Here is a 24,770-nt window from a genome sequence, read left to right as displayed (position 1 = left end):
ACTAAAAGGTTGGGCTCTGGGGCCAGGCAAATCTGGGTTCAAATCTCACCTCTTCCACATTGCTGGTTGACATTGGATTAGAGGCTTGATCTCTTTGAGTCTCTTATAATCAATGCAAATAATAATACAATCAATGGGAATAACCAACCACGGATGGTTACTATTAGATAAATGAAGCAATGTATTTAAGCCTTTAGGAGGTTCGTAATGCATGGCAAGAACTTTAAGAAAAAATCATAAATTTTGATTATTTGAGCAGATAAAAAAAAGAACCCTGATTTTACTTTGTAAAGACCCTGGATTTGATAAAAATTTAGCCTTTTATCAAATCATTCTTACTATTTATTGATTGGTATATTAGATCATAAATATTTTATGCTATAAATAACAGTAAAATAAAAATTCAAATGTAATGCTACCAAGAAATCTTCACAGCTCAGATTTCTTAGATATCAAGTAAAATTGCATAAACTTTTATTCAGATTTATTTCTGAACATTGCACGTTATTCCAATTTCATGGGTTATAGAGGTAAGTCAGAATTTTTAGCATATCTTTGTATTTGCAAATTAAAGATTAAACAATCTTTTCATGAAGCAGTCATCTCCAGATGCATCACTATCCATTGAGAATAGGGGATATAAATGACACCTTCTTATCTTTCAGGGCACACAGAGACTAAGAGAGAAAAATGTTTTAATGGAGTAATCTTAATGAAACAAGACAAGCTTATATAATAATGCACAAAGGTAACATCAAGGAAATAGTGATAAACTATGGAAGGAGTGGAGTTACGTGGCTATTTTGTTGGGGGATACAAGATACAAGTCATGGTTGTGTTTGAAGGTCCTGAGACTTGAACCAGGTTGGTGTGTTTGGGTGTCCATACGCAGTTTGACTTTGCCAGAAAGTAAAGTTGAAATATGAGATGGAGAGAGGGGAAATAAAGTTGTTGGTAAAGTGAAATAATGAAGGGTCTAGTGTGGCTAGTTCTCTGTGCATCGATTTATTCCATTCTCTGCGTTGCAACAACATGATCACTTTCTTCCATTCAAAGAACAGAAATGTGCTGACAGAGATCTGTGTCCATCATTATTCTAAAATTAGCCAGCATTTTCTGGGCTCAAGATAGATGGTGACAGCTAACATGCAAGGTGAAAACCCTGAACAGTTCTTTCAAAGTGACAATTAGTAAGAGCTAATGATATTTAGGGTCTAAAGTAACAACTTTCTTTAGCCTGTTCTTTGTTGGGATGTGTTTGACGCTACCACGGTATGGTGTTGCTGACTTTTTTGTTTTCCCAAATCAAGTTGCAGTGGCTTCCATTCAGTATTGGCCATATGATATGAAATGATTTGTTTCTGTTCTTGTCTCCTGCACTAAGCCAGGAAGTCTGGATTATGTCCAGGGCACAGAGCAGGTACTCAATAAATATTCATATTCTTTATCTTTAAGTATTAGGAATTTTCAGTGATATTATGAAAAACATCATTTTTTAAAAAATATTTTTTATGTATTTATTTGACAGAGAGAAAGAAAGTAGGCAGAGAGGCAGGCAGAGAGAGAGGGGGAAGCAGGCTCCCCGCCAAGCAGAGAGCCCGATGTGGGGCTCGATCCCAGGACCCTGGGATCATGACCCGAGCCGAAAGCAGAGGCCTCAACCCACTGAGCCACCCAGGCGCCCCAAACATCATTCTTTTAATCAATTGAAAAAGATCTTGGCTAGCATGGTGATTACATAGGTGATTAAATTTAGGGAATCTTTAGTTACTTGATTTTATTTTTAAGTAGGTGTTATTATATACTTTAATTCAAAAGTCACTGAACAAATATTGGGTCTTGGGCACTGTCCTGAATGGCAGGATTTAAACATGAAAATGAATGTTTTCTTGTCTCAAGTTCCAATTTCTGCCTTGTGATATATGCAAACAATTGAAATACAATAAGAAAACGGGTATGTTCAAAATGTGATAAGATCAAGTTGCATCCAGGTCAACTTGAGATGAGCAGAAAACTTTGACAGAGGATGTAATGTTTGACCTGGAAGCAAGATCCTAGTTTTCAGGTGGTAATGTGGGGAATGGATCTGGATGGAATTGGTCTCAAAAAGGAAAAAGAAAGCCTCCTTACATTTTTGACTTGATAGAAGAAGGAAAAAGGGAAAAGGTGGGAACAGGACAGGTACAGATGTGATAAATTTTTGAGGAAGAGTTTCAACCCTACAGAAATTCATACCTGGTAACCGCTGTCTTTCAGTTTTATAAAAATTCATTCCATCTTCCTATAAATAGCTTAAAATTGTTTTATAAGTTATATAGCTACATACATATATTATGGAAAGTTAAGTCATTTTTTCCAGAATGTTGTTCTCCTTTTTTGTTAGTGAAAATTTTTTGTTTCATGATAAGTGGCCATTTAAAAAATATCTAAGTGTTAGTCTACAATATCATTTTAAATGGTGAATAGTATTCTTTTTGTGGATGTATCCCAATCTAATAACCATTTCATTGTTGTTTGAGTATTGTTGTTTCAGTATTTGTGACAATTGTGTATGATGTCATTGACACTTGAAATGATGAATATTTGCTAAATATTTCAACATATGTTTTAGGATAAATTTATAGAAATGAAATTGTTAGATGATAGTGCACATATATATTTGAAGGACTTTGTAGTGCCTAATTATCTTCCAGAAATTGCATAAAATGTTAAGCATACCATTTTATTTATTTGTTTCTTTATTTATGTGTAATTAGCTTTATTTCAATGTCATTTATATGTATACAATTTGATTACATTGTTTCCATGTGTACATCTGTAAGGGCCTACTTAGCCAGAGCGATTCCATCTCTCAGATTAAACAGCCATTGTGTTGTTTATATAGTAAAATATGGTCGACCAGCCCCTGATAACAGAGCCCAAATACAAGGGTGGGTCAGGTCAAGTAGAGATAACAGAGCCCAGATGCAGGAACCAGTAGGGCCAGGTGGAGACATTCAATCAGTGGGGTGCACATACTGTCTCCCTAGCTACCAAGGAACGTGGGTCCTGCCTTTTGGGCACCAATTTTGACCAAGGTGATAGGCTAGTTCAAATAGCTACTGTGGGGTGAACTGTAATTCAGTTGCCACCCATGTGTGACCTAGCATGACTATGCAGCCTTCTCTGTGTGTTGCAATCTCACTGGCCACCTGTGTGTGGCCAGGCTCAATCACATGGCCTTTGCTCTATAAAAGTTAGTCTGTGAGGCTGGGAGGAGTTGCCCTATCTGTAAGAGGCGCCCTGAACGGTGGGTTTGATTCTCAATGCTTGGCACGAAATAAAGCTTTGATTGACTTTCGCTTTGTATCAGTCTTGCTACTTGGATCATGGACCTATTATTGGGGCACCTTTCACATCCATGGGACTATTGCCACAATCAAGTTAATAAACATACCTCCAGATATTTCCTCCTGCCCTTTTCTTGTTTTTGTGTTAAGAACACTTAATCTGAGGGGCGCCTGGGTGGCTCGGTGGGTTAAGCCGCTGCCTTTGGCTCAGGTCATGATCTCAGGGTCCTGGGATCCAGTCCCGCGTCGGGCTCTCTGCTCAGCAGGGAGCCTGCTTCCTCCTCTCTCTCTCTGCCTGCCTCTCTGCCTATTTGTGATCTCTCTCTGTCAAATAAATAAATGAAATCTTAAAAAAAAAAAAAAAGAACACTTAATCTGAGATCTGCCCATTTTAGCAAATGTTTTAATTACATAATACATTTTTATTATCTGTGGGCATAATGTACATCTGGTCTCTAGAACTTACACTCATTTTGCATTAACTGAAATTTTATACCCACTGAACAGCTTTCTCCCAGCTACCCCTGGCAATCATCATTCTTGTCTCTGCTTCCATGAGTTGAATTATTTTAGTTTCCTCATATAGGTGGAATTATGGAGTATTTGCTTATTTCACTTAGGATAACATCCTTGAGTTTCATCCACATTGTCCCATATGGTGGGATTTTCTTTTTTGTTAATGCTGAACAGTATTCCATTGTATGTATATACCACCGTTTCTTTATCCATTCATCTGTCACTGGACATTGAGTTGTTTCCTTATCTTGGCTGTTGTGAATAATGTTGCAGTGAAGATGGAATGCAGATAACTCTTCAACATTGTGATTTCAGTTCTTTTGGAATATATCCAGAAGTGGGATTTAAGCATGACTTGTGAATATTCTACTCTGGGACTATTTTTCTGGTATATTTACCAGCAATGTGAATTATAACGTCATGCAGATTCCATTTACTGAAGTACAATTTGCGAACCCCCAATTTTTCATTAGTCAAAAAATAAAACAAAATTCTGTATGCTGAGAACCATTCCAACATAGAATATTTAAAGTTTGGGTAGTTGTGATGCATATTTGTGCAGGCATTTTAAAACTCGTTTTTATCACTTATATCAACACTTACTGTAGTCCTCTCAACAGTTACAATTTATAAAGTCTCAATAATTTTCTCAGATTTTATTTCTTTAAACATACTATTATTTTTAAAAAAGACTCAGATCAGGTTTTCTTCTCTCAAAAATGTTGTGATTTACATTTGAGAGATCATAAATTTTTAACTTGGTTAGTTTCCAGTTTATAAGAAACCAAATACAAACAAGCCTTAAGGAATAGAGCGGGAAGGAACACTAATGATTATCCAGTATTTAGTCCAATCCTTTCGCTCTCCGAATAGAAAGTCAATTTGCAGAAATATTTTGCCATTAGGCCGGTAGCGCAGCTTTTTAATTTTTAAAGAAGCTTGTCAGATCTTTGAAAAACTACATAACATCACAGATTTTCTTCTCCTTTGTAGCCATACTTGCTGTTGGAATATATTTAGAAACATTGATGCTTAAGCAAATGTGTAATACATGTGGTCAAAGTAATGCAGCATAAATGTAAGTTTACCCCAGGGAATGCAAAACTAGAGTTTTGATGTTTGTGCTGAAATATTTAGTACCTAGGCCAGCTCTAGGCAGAATTAGCAAAGCTTGTCTTTGACATTTTCATCTTCTTTCAGCCAGTTTCTACATAAGATTACTGATGTACTTGGCCTGGGTCTCTGATCTAGTACTGATCATTGCCCCAGTACATCTCAGTTCGTTCTTCAACTGAACTTTCCAACACAGATCCTTCTGCCTTCCTGACTGTCTCTTCTCTCCACCTCATTCTTCAACCTTCAAGTCTTCCCCAAGCTTCCAATCCAACCTATAAAGCAGGAATTTTGTAGCACAATGGGAATGTGGGCTGTTTGGGTATGGGGAAAAGCCACAATGGTGGATATTGTCTTCAGATTAGACCAGCGACAAGAGAATTTAGCAGAAACACAACCAATAAGTGTGTTAGCTCAGAAGGGGAGAATCTATCATAAATCAGGGAGTTAATATATGAATTGGAAGCTAGAGGAAAAGCATCCATTGGATGGCATAGCTGGAGAGAAGAGTATAAATTTTGGTCAGAGAGAGAAGTCAGCTTCATCTCAGGACACATGGTGATGGATGACCTTTACATAGGGATGAAGGTCTAGTTCAGGATCTATCTAGCAGATACTGAGCTCTGGCTTCCAGTATCTTTACATATACTGGGCCTTAAAGTGGCAGACTTCTGCCAGGTATTTTATAACCCTTGAAACTCAAGAGATTATTTATGTAACAACTTCAAAACTGTACCCAGTTTTAGAAAAGTTTTCTCACTATCCTACTCAATAATAATAATTATAAGAAAAAGAAAAAGATACAAATAATTAGCCATCCTTTCTGTTCACTCAAAGATGCTAAGACCCTCTTTAGCTTTCCTTTACCATTTTCTTTTTGAAATTGTAGTAACAACCAGCTTTTTTACAGTGCTTGGTGTGCACTTTCTGTTTTAAGTGCTACTTTATATGCATACTTGTTACATATTTACAACTAACTGCAAATCCAAACTCACTTTATCCTGACAAATACTATATGATTAGGAAAAATTATTGTTCTTATACCAGATGAAAAAACTAAAGCACAAAGAGGGTGAGGGATGTGCCCAGGTGAATGACATATACCTGGTGAGTAGTAGGGTTAGGGTTTAAAGTCAGGCACTGTGGCTTCAAAGTTCATGCATGTACTTTATGACATATAGGCTACTGCCTCAACTAATGCTTTTATCTTTTTTAACCAGAAAGAAGGATTATGAGAAGAAGAGTCCATCTGAACATAAGGGAGGGCTATCACCATTGTATTTTTTTTTAAAGATTTATTTATTATAGAGAGTGAGAGCAAGGATGCAAGCAGAGAGAAGGATAGAGGGGAAGGGAGGGGGAGAATCTCAAGCAGACTCCCCACTCACGCTCATGACCTGAGCCAAAATTAAGAACCAGACGGTTAACTGACTGAGCCACCCAAGCACCTCACCATTGTACATTTTTATTCTGGTAAGATGCTTTCTTTCATTCATTAAATCAATCTTTGCAGATATACTGAAGTTTTGAAGGATTCATTTAGTTATTCAACAAATATTTATGACTATCCAATATATACCAGGGTGACAGAGATACAAAGATGAATAAGAAATGCTTTCTATTCTTCAGAAATTTAAAGTGAGTCAGACAGGCAAATGGGTAAGTTAAAATATGATTTACTGCTGCTGTTACAAAAATATGAGCAAACTCATATAATAGAACATAGATTATAAAGCAGTAATCACTACTGGGAGATTTCTAAGAAGCTTCATTGAAGATATGACATTTGTAATGGACTTAAGGGTTAAATAAGTGTTTTCATGATGAAGAAGAGGGAAAGGGATATTTCAGTCAAAAAAAACTCCATGAGCAAAGGCATAGCATTTTAAGAAGGCTGAAATAATTATGGGAATAATCGGGACTCCTGTATGGCAGGAGCATGTGGTGTGTAGTGAGGAGTGATAACAAGTGAGAAGGATTTAAAAAATCTGTATATGCCAAGCTAAGTGATTAGTATTGTATTTGGTAGATATTGGTTGGGAAGCCTTCAGAAGTAATACTGCAGAAGAGTGATATTAGGAGATGTGTGTGATAGGAAGATTATGCTATAGGCTATTGGAGAATAGGCCACAATGTAAACATTATCAGGTACGAGCCTTAGAAAATTCTAAGCCTGCGGCTTTTACAGCTAGGGGCTCAAGCAGTGTCCGTGTACTTGGAAAAGAGGAAATGATTTTGAGATACTTTTCTCTGAGAGAATCAAGATTTGGTAAGTGATTGATGGTAGAGGGTGAGGTATATTGATTACGACCTTTGAAATTTCTAGATTTAAGAAAGAAGCAAAGCCTGCCGTTTGCAACCATGTGGATTAATGTTGAAGACATTATACTAAACGAAATAAGCCAGTTGCAGAAAGACAAATACTGTATGAACTCAGCTATATACAGAATCTAAAATATTCAAGCTCCTAGAAGCAGAGAATAGAATGGTGATTTCCAGGGTTGGAGGGAAGAAAAAATGGGGCATTGCTGGTAAAGGGGTATAGAATTTCAGTTATGCAAGATGAACTTACATACAACTAGTTAACAATGCCATATTGTATTTTATACTCAAAGTTTGCTATGAGAGTAAATCTTAAGTGTTCTTATCACACCAAAAGAAAAAAAAAAAGAGAGAGAGAGAGAGGAAGAAGGAAGGACGATATAACTATATGAGGTTATAGATATTTAGTTTTTGGTGATTATCTCACAATGTATACATATATCAAATTACCAAGTTGTATTGCTTAAGTGTATATAATTTTAATTGTCAATTATTAGAATAAACAACGCGTAAGTTTATTTCTCTTTCAGCCAAACAATCCAAGTTTAACAGTCTAGAGATAATATGGCTTCTGTGGTATTACAGACCTGGATATATTCTTGTTGTTTTCTCCCTTTCTCAAGGTGATAACCTCATCCATGTGGCTGAAGAGGTCTCATCACCAAGACCTCCATAGTCCGTCAAATAAGAGGGAACAAATGTGAGAAGCAGCATGATTAGATGACTGCTCACATTTCTGTTGGCCACAACTTAGTCATATAATTTTTTCTGGAAGTAACGGAAGCTGGGGTTTGTAGTCGTTATTAGATGGCCATATACCCAGCCAAAAATAGAGATTCCATTGTTGAAGAGAGGGAGAATGGATGTTGAGGTACAACTGTAGTTTAGCTGCATAGTGTCTGATAACCACGCTAATAGAAATCTGAGGTGGACAAGATAGAGCAGATTTAGGGAGATAATGAGTTCCATTTAGATATGTTAAACTGTAGGGATCTGTGAAACCATCTAATAGCTATGTCCAGCAGGTGGTTTGAAATAAGGATTTTGATCATGACAGAAAAATTTGACAATCATCAGCAATTTGAGACTGTGTCAAATGAACTGAGAAGGGCATTGATAGCAAAGATTGAAGACTAAGAGCAAATCTAAAGGACAGCATGTTGGAAGGGATGTATTGGAGACAGAGCAGAAGCCAATCTGCTGAGTTGTTAAGAGAGTAGGGAAGGGGGCCAGGATGGGCAGAAAAATAGGAAAGAATGATATTAGAATTCTCCTTCAAAATTTTGGTCCCCATTTCACTATTCCTGTAGCAGCAGACTGCCATATCCTTGCACAGATTACTGAGCTCATAAAAGTGATTCTACTCTGTAGCCTCCTACCTATCAGAAAACAGTTTTCAGATTCTGAGGGTCCAATCACAGTGCTCTTCAATCTAGGCCCCCACCTATTCTTATTTTATTCATGAAAGCAAAGACCAGTGCAACAGAGGATACTAAGAAATTCTGAAGCACTTAGTGCTCAATTCAGAGAATTGAATAACATAATATCTTTCAGTTCCTTGCAATAATTTACCACTTAGCATCTTCAGAGTCAACCCCAGCATGGAATGTGCACATATTATCTTGTTATTACCATCTCTTTTCTTTCTATTTATTGCCATTGAGGAAATTATAAAAACAATGCTGTGGGATCCCAGACATACTGGTTTCCAAGCCTGGTAGACTTTAGAATTGGCTAACTGGCTCTCAGTAAGTGGTGCTGGCCCTCAGGTTTACCTGTAAGTACAACAATTTGTGTTCATTGGTATGTGAAAACCAAGTATGGAGTGAAGGTTGAGAAGAAGGTTGAAAACGTTGAGAAGGCACCTCAAATTGCAGATTAATGAAAATTGAGCAATGTAGATAGAAGATTTAGGTTATGCTTTCAAAAATTTTGCAGATGAGCAGAAGCTGGAGGGATGGTCATGATGAAGGGAGCAAGAGGAATGATAGACCCTTAAATTGAGGGCAAACCTACAACGAATTATAGCTTTTCTTTTGCTTTCCTTCTTCCCTTCTTTCTTTCCATGTGGGAGTTTTAAATGTGTTTATAGGCTGAAAGAAGAAGCCAGTGCAAAAGGAGATGCTTAAAGTACAGAAAAGAGATGTTTAATGTATAGAGGAAGTCTTTCATAAGAAAGGTAGGAACAAACGGTATAAAAAATAGTCTGTACTGGGTAAGTTTACAGACGGTATTTGAGAAGATAAGCTGGGAGAGCTCCTGATTGATATTTTTTCTCTATGAATTAGAGAGCCAGCTTATCCAGTGAGTATATGAGATGGTTGGAGCAGAAGACACAGAAGAGAGATGACTGCAGGGGGATATGAAAAAAAAAATCCATGCAGACAAAAATGATGAGGCAGACCAGTGCCCATGGCTCAGATGGAGTCACAAACCACCACACAGCCAAACTGCACAGATGATGCTCTTCAGCAACATTTTCAATTGCAAACATTGCAATTGAACAGTTAACTTTTCTTTCCAGGGCATCTAGGCGGGTGTATATAGCAGAGAAAAAGTTAATCAAGAATGCTGGAAAACTTGAGGTTCTAGATGGGCGAGGAAAGTAAGTGCAGTTGGCAATGAAAATGAAAAAGTCGTGGGACAGGATTAGCATTCAGAAAAAGATAAATGCTTAAAACCATACCTGCTGATACCTTAATAAAACTCGCAACAGAACCTAGAACAGTGCCTGTCAGAGAAGTCACAAATAAATATTCTTTAAATAAGTGACTGGGTTTTTTTTCCCCCCTCTAGGAATCACCAGTGTATTCTTATGTAGTTTTGGGGGGAGCATTTTGAGAAATATAACTCTTTAGAATGTATTTGAGACCTAAATTGGGTGTTGGATTATGTGTTGTTTTTTCTTTGATGACGTTTCCTTTCTTTTGAGTGTTTAGTTGGTGCTGCTCTGGTCCTCAGTTCGTTTGTGTCTGTTGCCCCTATTTAGATAAACAGCTTTAAACTTTGTGTATAAATGGTGTTTATTGGTAAAATTACAACTAGCTTGGGGGATATTTAAGTAGCGTATTAAGAGGATTTACTCATTATCTCTCACAGAACTGGACTCTTGTATTAGAACTGTGAAATAAACTTTGTTCCATTAAACTCTAAATTTAATTAAAGACTTAACTATTTCAAGATGTTACACTTAAAAAATGGTTATTTGTTTTAGGAGTTGACCTTACATTGCTATTCTTTATTCAACATTTACTGAGAGCCTAATATTAAATCAAACAATAACTTAAATTATAAAAGATGGGCTGAGGACCCAGGGGCAAGAGAGAAAAGGCTTATTCATCAGTAATGATGATTCATTTAAAAAACAGTCCATTTTTCTTTGTTGTAGAAGTGGCCCTTAGCTATAGCAATTCTAATACTAATAGAGCAATTCTAAACAATTCTAATAATTTATAAGATAAATTAGAATCCTCTCTAACAAAATGCCTGATAGTCATTCATTCATTCAGTCAGGTATTTGAGCTTTCATAGTCTCAGTCTCTTCATCTGTAAAATGGGAATGATCATCCCAAGAAGATAGTTAATAATACCCTATGCTAATTACCTCTAAATAGTTTTCTTGCCCACTTTCCTGTTAAACTAGAAGATTCAGTTAGCCAGTTAATTGATCTGCATTATATTTCTTTCTCAGTGATAAAAAATCAAGGGAACAAAGCTCTAAACCATTTGGTTGTAGTTGTACAAACCCAAGTAAGACGAATAGTAGAGTAGTATTATAGTTCTTTATCATAGCACATTAATTTGTATCAGGACTTCTCTAATATGTTCAGTTTGTGCTCTAAGATGAAAGATACAATCTTTTTTTAGAGGTAACAGCATGAGATAATTGTACTTCCTGTATCTCTGATTATAATAACAGTGTGGACTCTAGAAGAATGACAATAACCAGCATTTGTCTGAGTGCTTTATAATCTGTAACTTGTTTTCGTATCCTGTATTGTTTGTGACTCCATGAGGATCATCCAGCCATACGGAAAGATATTTTAACACCCAACTACCTTTTTTCCACCTTGGCTTTTTAAAATAGCAGTTAATTTTTGTCTCGCCGTATTTGTTGACTTTCAGGTCCACGGAGATTCTTTCTGAAACACCACACAGGTAAAATAAATTACCTGGTAGTGGCCTAAGAGTCATTATGTTGCATTTTGTGCACTGGAAATGTCCTTTCATGCCATGAGATAAGTGACATTTTGTTTCAGAAATGAGTTGGTGAATTCAAGGGGCTAATATTGGGCGAGAGTATTAATATATAGCATTCAAGTCACAGGCATTTCACATTGACTATGAAAGAACTAGCCACGCTGTTAACAGAGAGGTGGTTGGGGCCCCTGGGTGGCTCAGTGGGTTAAGCCTCTGCCTTTGGCTCATGTCATGATCTCAGGTTCCTGGGATCGAGCCCAGCATTGGGCTCTCTGCTTAGTAGGGGAGCCTGCTTCCCTCCCTCTCTCTGCCTGCCTCTCTGCCTACTTGTGATCTCTCTCTGTGTGTCAAATAAATAAATAAGAGAAAAGTAAACAAACAAACAAACACAGACAGATGGTTGTCTATAAACCAGTGATGGGGTTTAGTCTGACATTTTGAGGTTAACTTTTCTTTTTTTTTTAATTTTTTTAAAGAGGCGGGAGTCGGGAGGAGCAGTGAGAGAATCCTAAAGAGGCTTTGTGCTCAGCACAGAGCCCAGTGGTGGGCTCCAGCTGAAGACCCAGAGATCAGACCTGAGCTAAAATAAGAGTCGAAACTGAACCAATCAAACTACCCAGATGCCCTTTGATGTTAACTTTTTAAACTTGTTTTTAGTGTACCAGTCAGTACTGTTTTGTGTGTCCTTCATTTTTAACGTTTCATTATCCTGTTATAGAGTTTAACCTTCTTAATTCATTAGAACACTATTGATTTAGTCCTTTTTTTTTTTTTTTTTTAAATCTTTTCTGCTAAAATGTTAGCACCTTCAGGGCAGAGATTAAGTGTCATTCTTTGCTGCAGTGCTAGAACCTAGAGCATAATGTGTGCTCAACAAACATTTCCTGAATTCATTAGTCATACGTTTTTAGTTGCAGGGAAAGGGAGAACGCCTTGAACAGTAAAATAATTTGGCTTGGTACTTGAGGCCTAATTTGCTCAAGACTCCCTCCACCTCTCTTTGCAGTTTGGCCCTTTACCATTTCCATGTCAAAACTTCACTCTTCTGTAGGCTTTCCTCAGGGAGCAAAATGGCTGCAGCATTCGACTTTGCATATTTAGGGCAAGACATAATTCTGTGTCCTCAACTGCTAGGAACAGTCCTGACACTCATTCCCCTACCAGACTCTCTTAGGTCACATGCTGTCCTTTAACAGTAACTATCATCGGATATAGAATATACTGATTATTGGCATTGCCAAGATCATGTGTTCTATCCCTGAAAACTAGTTACAGTCAGGAGATGATTGCAAACAAATTATAAAAACAAATAAACAAACAAAAAACATTCACTACAATTAATCGATGGAGTTCCAAGGATCTAGTGCATTTTAATGAAGTATAGGGAAATGAAACCTTTTTTTAAAAGTTGTTTTAAATCTGAAAAAATATCACTCTTCAGTAGTTTAAAAATAGGTGCACACATGTTTACACAAGTATATTTAAGTGTGTTAGAAATAATTCTGGCAGCATACAGTTGACTGAAATCCCAGACTTACCTTAGCAAAGGTTATAGTGGGCAATTGTGGTCATGCTGCAATCTGGGAAAAATCTTCCATCACTTCCAATTCCTCTATCATTTTATTCCCTTGAATCCATGAGGAATCCCCTTCAATAAGGGGTGCATTTCCTTTTGATAATAGGAAGATCCCAAATAACTGCATAAGGGAAGGCAATCATGGGACAGGGAAAATGGAAGAAATTCAAACTTTGCAGACTCACAATTTTTCCTAGACCTATGCCAGGTATTTCTGATTTCTTAAAAATTGATTTTGTATGAACATTTACATTTTAGAAGGAAATAGATGAATGAATGAAATGTCTAAGAGAGGGGATTGTAACCAGGAAGCCAAAACCAACATGGTGTGGTAATGCAAATTTTGTATAAAACTTAAGTCATCTTCTTGTAGACTGTGTGCTTATCAAGTATTCGTCTCCATGGCCATCCACCTCCCTTCTGTTTCAACCCCATACAAATCCTATTGTCTGATCTATTTTTGTCTTATTCCTACTTGCCTTGCAATATCATTTAACTGTTTGCATTTGCATGTCTTTTTTCCCTAAAGAGAATGTAAGCATTCTGAGAGCAAGGAATTTGTCTAGTCTTTCTCTGGAATTAACCAGGGCATTCTGTAGAATTGCTCCGTAAATCACTGGTGCTGAAGAAATGCTTGTGAGATTTGGATCAAATCATTCATTTCACAGGGATCTGAGCAATGATGATTAGACCCCAGTGATGTGAAAATGTTTACCTAACATTTTTTCTTTTTTCCTCTATGAAACTCTGATGAAAACTTCAATTTTGACATGCAAAGAAAAAGATCCAATAAGAAAGGAGACTATTGAAAGGCTTTCAAAGGGAATAGAACCATTTGAAATTATTTTCATTGCTTTTCTGATGCCAAGTTTCTAATGGCTTTCAAACAAACTGATAATAAAGGAAGACATTTTAGGGGTGTGTCACTGCTTTTATATTGCTTCCATAAATCCGTAAAAATATTAAGATATGGACAGATGATAATGTTATTCAAACATTCTTTTTAAGTAGATGCAGGGCAGGGAGGAGAGATGGTACAATATCATTATCATTCCCATATTTGTTGTAAACAGTGAAGTCGTTGTTTTTTGTTGAACTGTCAGCTTAGAACATTCTGCCAAAAACCTTCTACAGCAAGTATTTATTAGAGTTAAATCACAAGTGTCAGTTGACACAGTATTATCATTTCTGGGTAGTTGAAACAGACTGTTATGTCCTATATGCAAAATATTGGCTTTGTTTTAGAAGCAGAGTTAGGCCATAGCAGGATGCTAGTAAAAGAAAGAGAATCTTTGGTTTGTTGGGTCTTAACCTGCCAAGTGGCTGAGGTCACACCATCTTGTATGTTGTAAAGATATTTGCTAAGTCTCCAACCTAATATTTCCAGGCTGGTGGCACCATTTCTGCACTCACACAGACCTATGGATTCCAGGGTAAACTAAGAATTCTCCATTTTATTCTCTTCATCTAATCACTGACCATGTCTCATTAGTCCTTTCTTTGAGAATCTTAGTGGAATGCCAGGGTGGCTTAGTCCTTTGGGGTGTCTGACTCTTGATTTTTGGCTCAATTCATGATTTCAGGGTCATGGGATCAAGCCCCACGTGGGGCTCCACACTCAGTGGGGCGTCTACTTGAGGTTCTCTCTCTCCCCCTCTGCTTCTTCCCTAACCTGTTCTCTCTCTCTCTCTCTCAAATAAATAAACAACTAAATCTTTAAAGAAAAGAAAAGAAAATCCTTTTCTGGCATGCAATGTGATATAAGGGAAATACCCCGTTTTGGGAGATGTGTGACCTTGGTCAAGTCATATAGAACTTCTTGGTCTCACTTTCCCCTACTTACAAGGTCCTCCAGCTCACATTTTGTGAAACCTCTGCCAACATCCTACCTGTCCTTCTGCTGTATTACACTCCAAGGTGTAATAACATTTTTTCTGGTGCCTTTACTGGAATCGCTGCCTCCTAAGTCAGGGCTCCTGACCATGCCTTGTAAATCTTTCTGAAGCATTGCTTTACCTGCTCATGTACCTTCTGTGCTAGCTATTTTGCATTAGTTCATTGAGATATGCAGGTATGTCTGTCTGGTGCACATTTCTACACTTAGATGGCTTTCTGTGAAATCATTGTGTTTTCCTCACTCTGCCTTTACTTATGATTCTCAAACCTCAGTCCACATTAAAATCACCTGGAATGATTATTAAAATTTAGATTGTGAGGTTCAACTTTAGGATTTCTGACTCAATAACTTAGGGGTGCGGCTTGAAAATTTGCATTTCCCATGTGATGCTGATGGTGTTGGTCCAGGGGTCACACTGTGGGAACCACTGGTTTATGCTAATGTCTTGCCTTAGAATGCTACTTTCTTACTCCAACATCTTTACCTACTGGTGTGTTTACCACCATTCTGATACTGCCTTCATAGATCAGTCTTTGAAGACCCAGATGAAATGATCTCTTCCTCCCATATTCTGCCCAGCACTTTATTTTTACCTTGGTTATCACTATTTTAATACTTGGATTAAAATTAGATCGTAAGCTCCATGAAACTTTATGTCATTTCTGTACAACATCCTATCCCCTTGTCTGTGGCTCAGTGATTTGTGTACGAGTGGGAATTCAATATATACTTTTTTTTTTAAGATTTTATTTATTTATCGGGGGGGGGGGGGGCGAGCGAGCACAGGCAGACAGAATGGCAGCCAGAGGCAGAGGGAGAAGCAGGCTCCCCGCCGAGCAAGGAGCCTGATGTGGGACTCGATCCCAGCACGCTGGGATCATGACCTGAACCAAAGGCAGCTGCTCAACCAACTGAGCCAGGCGCCCCAATATATACTTTTTAAAAAAGATTTTATTTATTTATTTGACAGACAGAGAGATCACAAGTAGGCAGAGAGGCAGGCAGAGAGAGAGAGAAGCAGGCTCCCCTCTGAGCAGAGAGCCCGACGCAGGGCTCAATCCCAGGACCCTGGGATCATAATCTGAGCCAAAGGCAGAGGCTTTAACCCACTGAGCCACCCAGGTGCCCCTCAATATACATTTTTGAATGAATATCAATCACTTGGAAATTTCTTCTTCCATAATTTTTTTCTACTTTTTGCTCATGGCTTTACATTCCCCCTTCCAGTGTATTTTTTTTAATCTAACGAGGCATTCTTTGAGTAATATTTCTATTTAAAATTTAAAAGGGCTCTGCTGAGTACTATTTTCAGGAAGATAAATTATGCCATTTAATTATTGATCTCTAAGATACACTAATTATTGCCTACCTTTTAAAAAGAGTGTTTTGCTTAGTCACTCTTAACCTCAAGTGTCATCACTTAGAATACATTTTGTTTGAAATTATCTTGACCATGGTCCTGATACCGCTTTGTTTTGTTTTTGTTTTTTAAACTATACCTTTTATTTGCTTTTCATTTTTTCCTTGTTGGCTATCTGGGTAGATAAATAGCTTTGGCATCATAGGGTATTTTGTTCACTTTGTTTGCTGTTGGCTTTATAACTTTTTATTTGTTCACAAATTAAAAGTGGCCATCACTGACACAGTTCACTCAGGGCCACAAGGTTAATGTTGGAAGAGATCAGTCCATTTGGCTAATCCATTCCATTTTGCTTCTGTAGATATATAGTCCAAGGGCAGGTACGATGAAAGAGTTGCTCTGGTCACGGATGGAATGGATGACAGAGCTGTAACGCTCTACTTGAGATCTCATCCTAGAGCTTTCTCTGCAATCAATTGGGCTCTGTTTTTGAGACTCAGAAGAAAATTTCAAAGAACGTCTCATAAGTGCTTAGAACTAAGGCTTCCTTTCACCTGGCAGCACAGAAAGAATCAAGCTCTGTAGATAGAACTGGGAATACATAGGATCCTGGTCTCCATGGACTCAAGAGAGGAGCAAAGCACCTCTTTTTGTCTTTTTATTTAGGAAGTGGAATATTTGAAGAGGCATATATGTTTGAGCAAAGAGGTGTGTGTTCTATACACTTTTTCGAAATTGGCAAGTAGAATAAGAGAAAAGTAAAAACCAAACTTTTGAGGACAGAGGATGCCCAAATTTCAGATAATTTTTAAAAATATTACTTAAAAAAAATTTTAGCTCTACTTCATAGTAATTTCATGCTTGCTAATTTTGAACACTTTAATAATATTTTTTTCATTTTGAACACCAGTGTGAGAAAGATTTGTCTTATACCTAATAACCCACATCAGAGGGTGAAAATAAACCTACTTTAACCAGAGCACCCTGCATGCTCATTGTTGCTGGTGAAATCTCGGTCCTGACTGGCAATTTTGCTTTCTAATTTCCATTTATTTTATGTTTCATTTTGTTTATCTTTTCCTTTTGTTAGAAAGCTTTCTTCTTAAGTTGGAGAAAATTAGTTCCAATGCCTAGATCTTTATAATTTACTTTCTGGGAAAAAGAAATTTTAGTTTCTATTGAGTTTGATGAGATCAGGCAAAAAAAATGAAATGTTAAAAATAAATGGTCACTATTTATTCTCTTATAAAATATTTACTAACTTGAAACAAGTTTAACTTTTATTTTAAAAGAAATATGTACACATAGTAGGAAATTCAAATGCATACAAGCTTTTATTTATTTATTTATTTATTAAGATTTTTTTATTTATTTGACAGACAGAGAGATCACAAGTAGGCAGAGAGGCAGGCAGAGAGTGAGAGGGGGAAGCCGACTCACCTCTGAGGAGGGAGCCTAATGCAGGGCTCGATCCCAGGATCCTGGGATCATGACCTGAGCCAAAGGCAGAGGCCTCAACCGAATGAGCCACCCAGGCACCCCACAAACAAGCTTTTAAAAATCCTCTGCTAATTGCCAATTTTGCCTCCAAAAGCAACCACTGTTAACAGGTTTTTGTGTATCTTTTCAATATATGTATCACACATACACAGCAGAAATTGAATTATACTTTACAAAGCCTTGATTTTTCCTGAAATATTTTTTAAAGTCTATACTTAAAAATTAACAAAATCTGCTATAATCAAAAGAGAGGAGAAGTAAATAATTGAATATAGCTTATTAAGTAAACTTTTTTTTTTTTTAAACCCCAAACAGACTAAAAGTTTTTATCCATTGTGAAAAAAGGGACTGAAACTGAATGGCTTAATATGTTGATTCAGGAAGCTGGTGTTTATTTATTCAAAGAAATTTTCTATCACTCGTGGCTTTTTAAAATTATGTAAATGTGTGAAGAAGTGAAGGAGATAATGATCGCAGAAACTTCATATTAGATATTTTGGATTGCATTTACTGATATGATTTCATCGTACATCTCTCTTTTGATTCTTATTTAACTATTAGAAAAAATTATTTTTAGGTGATTTGCCAGAAAAGATTACACATTGTCATTTCATAATCCCATAGTAAAAAGTGTAGACAGACTTTTAGAAGTGTGATAGAGAAATTATTTTATATTACAATATTATTTTAAATATACCATCCTTTGTAAATCGGGTGGTAATACAGTCAGTATTTGACCCTCATTTTGCAAGGATCACTTACCAATCATTCATGGGAAACGTGTCTCCAATCATGGTCTGCACTTGCAGAAAATATGCAATTTTGAGTTTTTATAGAGTGAAGCTTAAGTATCTCATCCACTGTGGGTAGATGGGTAATGTCTGTAATTATGCCTTTCTTCCAGGTAGAGCTGGTTATGTGAAGGCACGTGGTGTATTCTCACAGGTCAAGGACCTTGTCAACTTCCCCCTTGTGTTTGCAGTCTCTTGTTCTCTGAATTAGTGTTTCCTTACCCACTCTGGAGGTGGGAGGCAGCAGGAGAAACTGGATATCCCCTTGGTCACATCAGTATTAATTTTCTATTGTAATGTGACTTAGTGAGGGCATGCATTTATTTGAATTTCTCAGTACCTATAGATTCTGAAGGTACTATGAACAGATTTTATAAGCCAGGAGTTATTTTTCTCTGACATTCTTTATTATTTTATACAGTTACCATTTTCCAGAAATATCTTTGATGACCTATTTTCTTTCTTCTCATTTTTAATATACTACCCCTGTAATTTGAAGGAGTCTTTATTTTTTATTTTATGTATTTTAAAATATTTAATTTATTTATTTGACAAGACAGAGATCACAAGTAGGCAGGGAGGCAGGCAGAGAGAGAGGAAGGGAGACAGGCTCCATGCTGAGCAGAAAGCCCCATGCAGGTCTCCATTCCAGAACCCTGGGAACATGACCTGAGCCGAAGGCAGAGGCTTTAACCCACTGAGCCACCCAGGTGCCCCTGAAGGAGTCTTTTTTGCAGCAGTGATCTCTCATTGACCACTGGACTTGTCTTGCCTTGTGAGCTGAATAAACTAGATTTTATTAATCTACTTATCAACTAGTTGTTTGCATATTTTGCTCAGAATAGGATTCTAAATGGTACAATGAGTAGATTTTATGTACATATGAGTTCTCTATATTCTAATTTGTTCTTCCTTTAAAAGGAACTTTTAAAAGCAACTTTCATTTCCCTTTACTGGTGTTTTTGGTGTGGAGGGACGTGTATTATTATATTGGTGCATAGTTAGGGAGTGTTGGGAACACTGCAGTGAGAAGGGAAATCTGGAAAATGAAGTTAGTAGCCTTTAGCCTCAGGGAGGGGTAAACAGTCTTTTTACATGAAAATTCTTCTCTTCTTGAAGTTGGCCATCTCATTTCCCATTATTCTCTTTTGCCATTATTTGGTGTTTGCTTTACAGAAAATTGTAGAGGGAAATTCTTGGTATGCAAGGCATCCACTATCCTTCCAATATTTTTGCCTTCGAGCTAGAAAAGGGTATTGTTCTCAGTATTTGTGGGTGAGGCTAGAAGAGTAGTATATGGAAAATAAATGGCCTTTTCACAATATAAACCCACACATGCTGTCATTTGGTTTTATATTTCATATGGTAAATTACTGACTTTTTATGCTTCTTTGTGAGGTTGCCTTTTTGTCTGTTAGGAACGTCAGAATTTTTCTTCAAAGAAACCATTTATTTAACTACAAATCAAACTGATCTGATAGCTGTTTATTAATTTGATATGTGTTGGTATGAACTAGGGAGGCTGGCTGTTTCTTTCTCCTGCTGGCCGCCTTCTCTATAACATTAAGTGTGTGATCATGTAAAGGGGAGCTTTGACTTTGGACTAAGCTCCCATAGGTCCAGGCCTTGCTACTTTATTGAACACGTGACCTCAGAAAGCCACTTTGCCTTTCTAAGACAGTGTTCCTTTCTATTTATTTATTTATTTATTTTTGTGATTTTTTTTTTTTTTTTACAGTGCTTCAAGATTCATTGTTTATGCACCACAGCCAGTGCCCCATGCAATAAGTGCCTTCCTTAATACCCACAACCAGGCTCACCCAACCCCACCCTTCTCCCCTTCAAAACAATCAGTATGTTTCTCAGAGTCCACAGCCTCTTGTGATTTGTCTCCCCTTGTGGATTTCCCCCAACTCACTTCTGTCCACCTCCCAATGTCCTCTGTGTTATTCCTCATGCTCCACAAGTGAAAGAAACTGTATGATAATTGACTCTATCTGCTTGACTTATTTCGGTCAGCATAATCTCCTCCATTCTGTAATTGCACTACTGGGTATTTACCCCAAAGATACCAATGTAGTAAAAAGAAGGGCCATCTGTACCCCAATATTCATACCAGCAATGGCCACAGTCGCCAAACTGTGGAAAGAACCAAGAAGCCTTTCAACAGATGAATGGATAAAGAAGATATGGTCCATATATACTATGGAGTATTATGCCCCCATCAGAAAGGTTGAATACCCAACTTTTGTATCAGCATGGATGGGACTGGAGGAGATTATGCTGAGTGAAATAAGACAGGGTTCCTTTTTGAATGAAACATTGTAGAACATGGGATTGGGATATTCTGAATGTCTTGGCCATGGCCTGAACCAAATCACTGTATTCAGTATATACATCAACATTTCCTTATGAATCAAACTTTATGATGTTCTAGTGTTTTCTGAGGTTGTTGTTCATCTTCCCAGAGGTTATAATTTTCCAAAATATTGGTATCTCTCTTTGCCCTTTGGAACTGTGCTTTTTAACTCCTACTTAGCATGTAAAACATAATGGAATTTGGTAGTTAGTCAAGTTTCCTTAAATATTAGTAAGTATATTAAAGTTTAGGAAGAAATATCTATTCAGGACTGTCTTGGTCTATAGCTGATCTATTAGACTGGGTGATTCACCACATTATGGAATGCTCAGCAGCACCTGTGGCTTCTACCCAGTTGATGTCAGTAGCATCACCTTTCCACTTGTGACAGCCACATTGTCTTGAGCCTTGACCAAATGTCCCTTGGGAAGCAAAATCACCCCTAGTTGAGAACTGTCACAGGGACAGAAGCCTTTCATGATGCAGGAGTCTTCCTTTATTGGGACATTGGGAACCCTTCTAGAAACATTTCATCTTTGGTCTGAGTATATCAATATGAAAAAACTTTTTAGTAGTATTTAAAATTATTTATCACTATCCTATATTTTAAACCACTTATTTATTTTTTTGAAAAATGGAGTTGAGGGCCTGTGTCAGTCAGACACAGTCCTGTGTAATGAGTATTCAATGATGATACAGGCAGTGTTCACTTAGAAATGAAGAGCTTAAGTTCTAGACTCAGGCTGCCCAGAATCAAGTACCGATTGTAGCATTTCTGGCTGTATGATCTTCAACAATGAATATTTCTATTTGATCATAAAATGGTAGTAAGGGTACCAATTACTTTTCACACACTTGTTGATCAAATTTAACAAAATCATAATATAAGGACTTAACACAGGGTCCGATGCATAGTAAGTACTTAAATCATATTGGTTGTGGTAGATCTTTTCATTATCTGTACCAACGACACTATTATCAAGGGTGTTGTACTCATGAAAGAGAATAGTGCCTAATCCTGGATAGAGGGGGATGATAGTAACATCAGAAGGCTTTCTGGAAAAGATAAGCCCTGAGCTGTGCCGCATAGGATGAGGTCAGCCAAAAGATAGTGAAGTGAAGAACAGGGAGAAGGGCATTCTAGCAAAAGTATTACATTTTCTTTTATGTGTAATTTGTGATACAGAAATTAAGTATTTTTTTGTTTGAAATATTTAAAAACACGGTAATATTTTTAGCTTGTATTACTCAGTCCACAATTCTTTATAATTTATAAGTTAATTTTGGTATCAGAAAAGTTTTATGAAGTGTTCTTTATACCATCTTAATGAAGTATTGATTTTAAATGAACCTTTTATTTTTCCTTGAGAACTACATGAGTATATCTTGATGATGATGATGATGATGATGGTCTTGTCTAATTTTAGGATTCCTTCTGGTCACAGATGGAGGAGAGCCTGGTTATTTCTTACTTCTGTTTGCTTCTTTACAAATAATGTTGAAGCATAGGTTTTATCTAATCGAGGTTTTGTTCTGTCTTTCATATTCGTGTTAGCTACCTTATCTGTATGTGAATAGATATCTAATCATCCTTGGACAGTTCCTGATGAATGCTTAGCTGTCCTGGTAATTTGAGGGTAATATTCAAAAACAAGCCATACCCCTTCCTAACATATATATATGACATGGTGCCATTTCCACCATATGCATTCACTTCTGTGACCCATAAATAAACTAATGGAGTAGGTAGGACAAGTTTTTAAGTGAGCAAATTGGGCTTATAAATGTTACTTGTCTAGGTTGACTCAACATCAGAACTGGGCAGGAAAACCAGGTCGACTTGATTCTAAAACCTCCTCTTCCTACTTTCACAGTTATAATCAAGTGTACTCTCTTTGGTCATGTACCTCTTTTTCAAAGACCTCTTATTACCTATGAAGGTAGAATGATGTTCTGCAGAAGAGTTCAATATCTCTTCTATTTCTTTTGCATTTTATAATCCTTTTGCTATTGCTGATAGACTTAAAGTGCTGATTATTTGAACTTGTAACTAGTTTCATTTCTTTTTTATAATTCAATAAGAACATGTAGAATCCATCATAACATTTACATGATTCTGGATAATCAATTATAATAATATTGAATAATCAATAATCTTGGTCATCCTTGTGAGCTTCCTGAGGACATCTAGTGACTTTTTTTTTTTTAAAGATGAATTTATTTATTTTAAAGAGAGAGAAAGAGGGAGAGCGAGCTCAGTGGGGAGGGTTAGAAGGAGAGAGAATTTCAAACAAACTCCCTGAGATCATGACATAAGCCAAAATCAAGAGTTGGATGCTTAACTGACTGAGCCACCCAGGTCCCTCTGTGACTTTTTTTTGGGGGGGGGGCACATTTTGTAGTTTCTCTCACTGAGTTTCCACCTACTAGTAGCTCTTTGGAGAAATGACTGTTGAATTTGCCAGAGTGGATCAAATTGTTTTAAAATTTGCCCATCTTATAAGATAGGTGATTGTGGTATCCAGTCTCCAGATGTTCCCCAATAATGCCTAGTCTCTGTTATTTATGCCCTTGAGCAGTTCCTTCCCACGTGGAATAGGGATGACTTGTATAACCAATAGAATGATGCTGCAAAAACAGAGCATGGCTTACCAGGCTAGGTCATAAAACCCATTACAAACTTTTGTCTTGCCCTTTTGGATCACTTGTTCTGGGAGAAGCCATCTGCCATCTTATAAGTCTTCTCTGTGGAGAGGAGCGCATGGTAAAGAACTGAGGCCTCCCGTCTAGACCTTGTAAGTGAGCCATTAGGGAAGTGAATCCCTCAACCCCTGTCAAACTTTCAGGTGACTGAAAACCTTGACCAATGTCTTGGCTACAGTGTCATGAGAGATGCTGAGCTAGATCAGCCTAGCTAGACTGCTACCAAATTCATGACCCACAGACACCACAAATAATAAATGTTTACTGTTTTAAGACACTAGGTTTGGGGATAACTTGTCATACTGAGCAATAATACTCCTTAGGAATGATTTTAACATTAAAACACATGTGAAATATTAAGCGTTCTGCATATTATTTTGTCTTTTTGAAATGGAATATGATTCTTATTTATCCTCAATCTTATAACAGTGATTCTATAAATTGTTTTTATCATTAGTCATTCATGTTTTAAATTTAAAATAAATGAGATATATGGAAAGCATTTATAAAATAGAAGTGTTATAGGGAAGTTCTATTTTTAATTTCTTGAGGAATCTCCACACTGTTCTCCAAAGAGGCTGCACCAACTTGCATTCCCACCAACAGTGTAAGAGGGTTCCCCTTTCTCCACATCCTCTCCAACACATGTTGTTTCCTGTCTTGCTAATTTTTGCCATTCTAACTGGTGAAAGGTGATATCTCAATTTAGTTTTAATTTGAATCTCCCTGATGGCTAGTGATGATGAACATATTTTCATGTGTCTGATAGCCATTTGTATGTCTTGATTGGAGAAGTGTCTGTTCATATCTTCTGCCCATTTTTTGATATGATTGTCTGTTTCGTGTGTGTTGAGTTTGAGGAGTTCTTTATAGATCCTGGATATCCAACTGGTAAACTATTGATTTAAATTCATTTCTAAACTCTTGCAATGCATTTTTACGTATTTATATGATTTCTATTAATATTAACAAAATAATTTGAAGAGATTCCCCCTTAACAAAAAAATGGTCGTAATCCTTCAATAATACTTCTGTGTTACTGTTTTATAAAATGTGTTCATTAATGGCAAAGAGAAATACAGGAAGAAGAAGGAAGAAAGAAAG

Source organism: Mustela nigripes, chromosome 6, assembly GCF_022355385.1.
Source record: "Mustela nigripes isolate SB6536 chromosome 6, MUSNIG.SB6536, whole genome shotgun sequence".
In the NCBI taxonomy this organism is placed as follows: domain Eukaryota; kingdom Metazoa; phylum Chordata; class Mammalia; order Carnivora; family Mustelidae; genus Mustela; species Mustela nigripes.
The sequence above is the reverse complement of the archived record's forward strand: the minus strand, read 5'-3'. Positions refer to the sequence as shown.